Raw genomic sequence first — 6,823 nt, forward strand, 5'->3', positions numbered from 1 at the left:
AGTGCTTTCTCATGTTTCTGATCTCAAATCTATATATCAATATATTAACTACAAAATTAGCAAAGCATACATAATTCAAATAAACTGTAATTAAATTTTTTAATATGAACAATGATTTTACTGAAGTATAAACATGAAAAATGTCCTTGTATTACACACGAATTTACGTAATTCCAACACTATGTTGGTATCAGGATCAGCAAGACATTATATTGAGAGACACAGCATATGGACGTAATAATCTGCTGAAAGTGTCTGTTAAATATTCATGTCTGAACAACTTGACTCCTATCAAATTTTGAACATATCTGGACAATCTTAATACAGCCGATTACCATTTGTTATACTGATATGATGTGAAGACAAATGTATTATGTAGACTGAATCATTACAAATGTAGGTATGTCACAAAACATTAATTGCACGGCTGCCATCTGTGCACACAGAATGTTTGAAAATGTTAATAACATTGTATCTTCTAGCATAGGTGATGATTTGACAATGATCAAAAATACGAAACTAATCACTGATAAAAATAGTATTTGCAACTCTGATAGAAACCTTAATGAAATAATTTAGACAAGAATTACGTCTCTAGTGGCTTATATTTCCTCTCTCTCTTCATCATGAATAAGCGAATATAGCTTTTTCTGCAGTGAATGGCCTGTATGTGTAACAATGAAGTGACCAACAGTAGCTTCCCAGCCTACTGTATTCCAGCGGCAATAATTTCGTCCTCCGATCACAATGATTAAAGCGATAACCAGGATACTTGTTTCCAGAATGAGATTTTCACTCTGCAGCGGAGTGTGCGCTGATATGAAACTTCCTGGCAGATTAAAACTGTGTGCTGGACCGAGACTCGAACTCGGGACCTTTGCCTTTCGCGGGCAAGTGCTCTACCAACTGAGCTATCCAAGCACGACTCACGCCCCGTCCTCACAGCTTTACTTCTGCCAGTATCTCGTCTCCTACCTTCCAAACTTTACAGAAGCTCTCCTGCGAACCTTGCAGAACTAGCACTCCTGAATGAAAGGATATTGCGGAGACATGGCTTAGCCACAGCTCCCAGGCTGGAGAGCTTCTGTAAAGTTTGGAAGGTAAGAGACGAGATACTGGCAGAAGTAAAGCTGTGAGGACGGGGCGTGAGTCGTGCATAGGTAGCTCAATTGGTAGAGCACTTGCCCGCGAAGGGCAAAGGTTCCAAGTTCGAGTTTCGGTCCGGCACACAGTTTTAATCTGCCAGTAAGTTTCAGGATACTTGTTGTAATCACCCCAACTGATAATACAAGGTGATTTTCCATAAAAGTAAATTTCGAGGACCATCAAATATCAAATCAAGAATCATAAAAGGTTGTATACATGGAAGAATCCTGGAGATACTAAAACGTATCAGATAGATTATATAATGGTAAGACAGAGATTTAGGAACCAGGTTTTAAATTGTAGGACATTTCCAGGGGCAGATGTGAACTCTGACCACAATCTGTTGGTTATGAACTGTAGATTAAAACTGAAGAAATTGCAAAAAAAAGGTGGGAATTTAAGGGGATGGGACCTGGATAAACTGACTAAACCAGAGGTTGTACAGAGTTTCAGGGACAGCATAAGGGAACAATTGACAGGGATGGTGGAACGAAATACAGTAGAAGACGAATGGGTAGCTCTGAGGGATGAAGTAGTGAAGGCAGCAGAGGATCAAGTAAACGTCTCAAAAATGAGATCGACAGGAAGTGCAAAATGGCTTAGCAGGAATGGCTAGAGGACAAATGTAAGGATGTAGAGACTCATCTCACTAGGGGTTAGATAGATACCTTCTACAGGAAAGTTAAAGAGACCTTTGGAGAGAAGAGAACCACTTGTATGAATATCAAGAGCTCAGATGGAAACCCAGTTCTAAGCAAAGAGGGGAAAGCAGAAAGGTGGAAGGAGTATATAGAGGGTCTATGCAAGGGCGATGTACTTGAGGACAATATTACGGAAATGGAAGAGGATGTAGATGAAAATGAAATGGGAGATATGATACTGCGTGAAGAGTTTGACAGAGCACTGAAAGACCTGAGTCGAAACAAGGCCCCGGGAGTAGACAACATTCCATTAGAACTACTGATAGCCTTGGGAGAGCCAGCCCTGACGAAACTCTACCATCTGGTGAGCAAGATGTATGAGACAGGCGAAATACCCTCAGAGTTCAAGAAGAATGTAATAATTCCAATCCCAAAGAAAGCAGGTGTTGACAGATGTGAAAATTACCGAACTATCAGTTTAATAAGTCACAGCTGCAAAATACTAACGCGAATTATTTACAGACGAATGGAAAAACTGGTAGAAGCCGACCTCGGGGAAGATCAGTTTGGATTCCGTAGAAATGTTGGAACACGTGAGGCAATACTGACCTTACGACTTATCTTAGAAGAAAGATTAAGAAAAGACAAACCTACGTTTCTAGCATTTGTAGACTTAGAGAAAGCTTTTGACAATGTTGACTGGAATACTCTCTTTCAAATTCTAAAGGTGGCAGGGGTAAAATACAGGGAGCGAAAGGCTATTTACAATTTGTACAAAAACCAGATGGCAGTCATAAGAGTCGAGGGGCATGAAAGGGAAGCAGTGGTTGGGAAGGGAGTGAGACAGGGTTGTAGCCTCTCCCCAATGTTATTCAATCTGTATATTGAGCAAGCAGTAAAGCAAACAAAAGAAAAATTCGAAGTAGGTATTAAAATCCAGGGAGAAGAAATAAATACTTCGAGGTTCGCCGATGACAATGTAATTCTGTCAGAGACAGCAAAGAATTTGGAAGAGTAGTTGAATGGAATGGACAGTGTCTTGAAAGGAGGCTATAAGATGAACATCAACAAAAGCAAAACAAGGATAATGGAATGTAGTCGATTTAAGTCGGGTGATGCTGAGGGAATTAGCTTAGGAAATGAGACACTTAAAGTAGTAAAGGAGTTTTGCTATTTGGGGAGCAAAATAACTGATGATGGTCGAAGTAGAGAGGATATAAAATGCAGACTGGCAATGGCAAGGAAAGCGTTTCTGAAGAAGAGAAATCTGTTAACATCGAGTATGGATTTAAGTGTCAGGAACTCGTTTCTGGAAGTATTTGTATGGAGTGTAGCCATGTATGGAAGTGAAACATGGACAATAAATAGTTTCGACAAGAAGAGAATAGAAGCTTTCGAAATGTGGTGCTACAGAAGAATGTTGAAGATTAGGTGGGTAGATCACATAACTAATGAGGAGGTATTGAATAGGATTGGGGAGAAGAGACGTTCGTGGCACAACTTGACTAGAAGAAGGGATCTGTTGGTAGGACATGTCCTGAGGCATCAAGGGATCACAAATTTAGCACTGGAGGGCAGCGTGGGGGGTAAAAATCGTAGAGGGAGACCAAGAGATGAATACACTAAGCAGCTTCAGAAGGATGTAGGTTGCAGTAGGTACTGGGAGATGAAGGAGCTTGCACAGGATAGATTAGCATGGAGAGCAGCATCAAACCAGTCTCAGGACTGAAGACCACAACAACAAAAACAACAACAACAAATAGCCAAACTGCTTGACCTGCACCTTTGTTGTTGGTTCAGTACTCAGCTAACAACCTCTTTGAATGATACGCAAGCTTGCTTAACATTCATACAGGGTGGTGGCAATGGTGGGAGGGGGGGGGGGGGGCTAGCGGCTATAGGGACTTAGCCCCCCCTCCCACCTCAATGGAGTACCATTTTCACTGGATAAAATGACTTCAGAAATCAGCGAATATTTTACTTTAACAGATTAAATCCTTTTTTTTATATTTATGTAGCAAACATATTTTAACAAATGAATAAGAGCGGCAAAGGGCTTACCATCCAAACCAATAAATACCATTTAACTTAAAATGTGCGTCTTATTATCTATTAATATACACTGGATTAATGTACCACTTAACTAATCAAGGAAGCTAAATATGCTGGGTATGCCTACCTACATTTAAATTGGTAACCCCAGACAAAAACTTCGAAATCGCCGGACATCTGGGTCAAATCGAATCATTTTACCGGGGGCATAAATTCTGTAGACGTCTTACAGTGCTGGCAACGCCAGCGGGCGCGCGCCACCTACCGTCCAGTAGATGTAAACTACACACGAGAGTTACAGGAATTTTTGAAAGCGCATTATAGAGACGTTCATGTTCAAACGTAGTACGCGTATGTAGTAAGGAATATGAACGTAAATTAAGTGCATTTTAATACAGCGCAATGAGTAGAAGGCAAATGATATTTAAACTATTCAGTTGTCTGGCGAGCGGGGCGGCGTCTCGGTGTATACGATCGCCGATTCTTGACGGCTTCTCGTTACCTCAATACAGAAGTAAGGAAAACACAAGATGTTTCAAAACCGACTTTACAACTTTGATCATAAATATTTCAGAAACGTGTTAAAAGGTGATGGTTCATTTATACGGGGTGCTCCATTGATAGTGACCGGGCTAAATATCTCACGAAATAAGCATCAAACGAAAAAACTACAAAGAACGAAACTTGTATAGCTTGAAGGGGGAAACCAGATGGCGCCATGGTTGGCCCGCTAGATGGCGCTGCCATAGGTCAAACGGATGTCAAATGCGTTTTTTAAAATAGGAATCCCAATTTTTATTACATATTCGTGTACTACGTAAAGAAATATGAATGTTTTAGTTGCACCACTTTTTTCGCTTTGTGATAGATGGTGCTGTAATAGTCACAAACGTGTAAGTTCGTGGTATCACGCAACATTCCGCCAGTGCGGACGGTATTTGCTTCGTGATGCATTACCCGTGTTAAAATGGACATTTACTAATTGCGGAAAAGGTCAATATCGTGTTGATGTATGGCTATTGTGATCAAAATGCCCAACGGGCGTGTGCTATGTATGCTGCTCGGTATTCTGGACATCATCATCCAAGCGTCCGGAGCGTTCGCCGGATAGTTACGTTATTTAAGGAAACAGGAACTGTTCAGCCACATATGTAACGTCAACCACGACCTGCAACAAATGATGATACCCAAGTAGGTGTTTAAGCTGCTGTCGCGGCTAATCCGTACATCAGTAGAACTCAAATTGCGCCAGAATCGGGAATCTCAGAAACGTCGGTGTTAAGAATACTACATCGATAGCACCCGTACCATATTTCTAAGCACCAGGAATTGCACGGTGACGACTCTGAACGTCGTGTAGAGTTCTGCCACGGGGCACAAGAGAAATTACGGGGCGATGACAGATTCTTTGCATGCGTTCTATTTAGCGACGAAGCGTCATTCACCAACTTCGGTTACGTAAACCGGCATAATATGCCCTACTGGGCAACGGAAAACCCACGATGGTTGCGGCAAGTGGAACATCAGCGACCTTGGCGGGTTAATGTATGGTGCGGCATTATGGGAGGAAGCATAATTGGGCCTCATTTTATCGATGGCAATCTAAATCTAAATGGTGCAATGGATGTTGATTTCCTACGTAATGTTCTACCGATGTTACGACAAGATGTTTCACTGCATGACAGAATGGCGATGTACTTCCAAAATTATGGATGTCCAGCACATAGCATATTTCATTACAGGTGGCTTGGTCGTCGAAGCTCCATACCACGGCCCGCACATTCACCGGATCTGACGTCCCCGGATATCTTTCTTTGGCGAAAGTTGAAGGATATTTGCTACAATGATCCACCGACAACGCCTGACAACATGCGTCAGCGCATTGTCAATGCATGTGCGAACATTACGGAAGGCGAACTACTCGCTGTTGAAAGGAATGTCGTTACACGTATTGCCAAATGAATTGAGTTTGACGGACATCATTTTGAACATTTATTGCATTAATGTGGTATTTACAGGTAATCGTGCTGTAACAGTATGCGTTCTCAGAAATGATAAGTTCCCAAAGGTACATGTATCACATTGGAACAACAGAAATAAAATGTTCAGACGTACATATGTTATGTATTTTAATTTAAAAAACCTACCTGTTACCAACAGTTTGTCCAAAATTGTGAGCCATATGTTTGTGACAATTACATCGCCATCTATCACAAAGCGAGAAAAATGGTCCAACTAAAACATTCATATTGCTTTACGTACTACACGAATATGTAATAAAAATGGGCGTTCCTATTTTTAAAAATCGCATTTGTTATCCGTTTGACCTATGGCAGCGCCATCTAGCGGGCCAACCATAGCGGCATCTGGTTTCTCCCTTCAAGCTAGACAAGTTTCATTCTCTGTAGTTTTTCATTTGGCGCTTATTTCGTGAGATATTTGGTCCGGTCACGATCAATGGACCACCTTGTATACACACAAATTTACAGCGCAGCATCTGATATTAAACTTTAAGAACCAACCAAACATAGATATGATAACTGAAAAGTCTGAAAGAGAAAGTAATTAAAAGAACTCATACCCGGAAACTAATGACTGCGACCGAGTGAAGAAACCGACTGGACGGAAACACAATCGACTGACCAATCAATTGTTAAAAACAGTCGGTTGTCCTTACAACTCTTCCACAGGCTGTCAGCGAACACTTGTTTTCCGCTTAAGATTACTGATATTACTGAAGTGTGTAACTGAGTAGTGTGACCGAAACATGTGTCGTGAAGTGTCAATTTTTTCTGAAATACACTATTATTTCAGAAAAGAGATTGGAGGGAGTGATTAAAGTCGATACAATTAATCGCAAGCTAATGGATTATTTTGGAAAACCTGAGCATAGGATCAAAAACTTTCGTAAAGAATCCGAAGCTTGCGCTACAGAATTGGAACTGTCACAGGTTTGTGCATCTGGAGTCAACAATTTCGACAAC

General features: G+C 41.0%; 1 non-coding gene across 1 annotated transcript; it reads right to left on the reverse strand.

The window, feature by feature from the left end:
* Nucleotides 1-847: 847 nt before the first annotated feature.
* On the reverse strand, nt 848-922 carry Trnas-cga. Its single transcript has one exon. It is a non-coding gene; the product is annotated as a tRNA-Ser (tRNA).
* Between the last annotated feature and the right edge of the window lie 5,901 nt (nt 923-6,823).

The sequence above is a fragment of the Schistocerca piceifrons genome, chromosome 6 (assembly GCF_021461385.2).
Source record: "Schistocerca piceifrons isolate TAMUIC-IGC-003096 chromosome 6, iqSchPice1.1, whole genome shotgun sequence".
NCBI lineage: Eukaryota > Metazoa > Arthropoda > Insecta > Orthoptera > Acrididae > Schistocerca > Schistocerca piceifrons.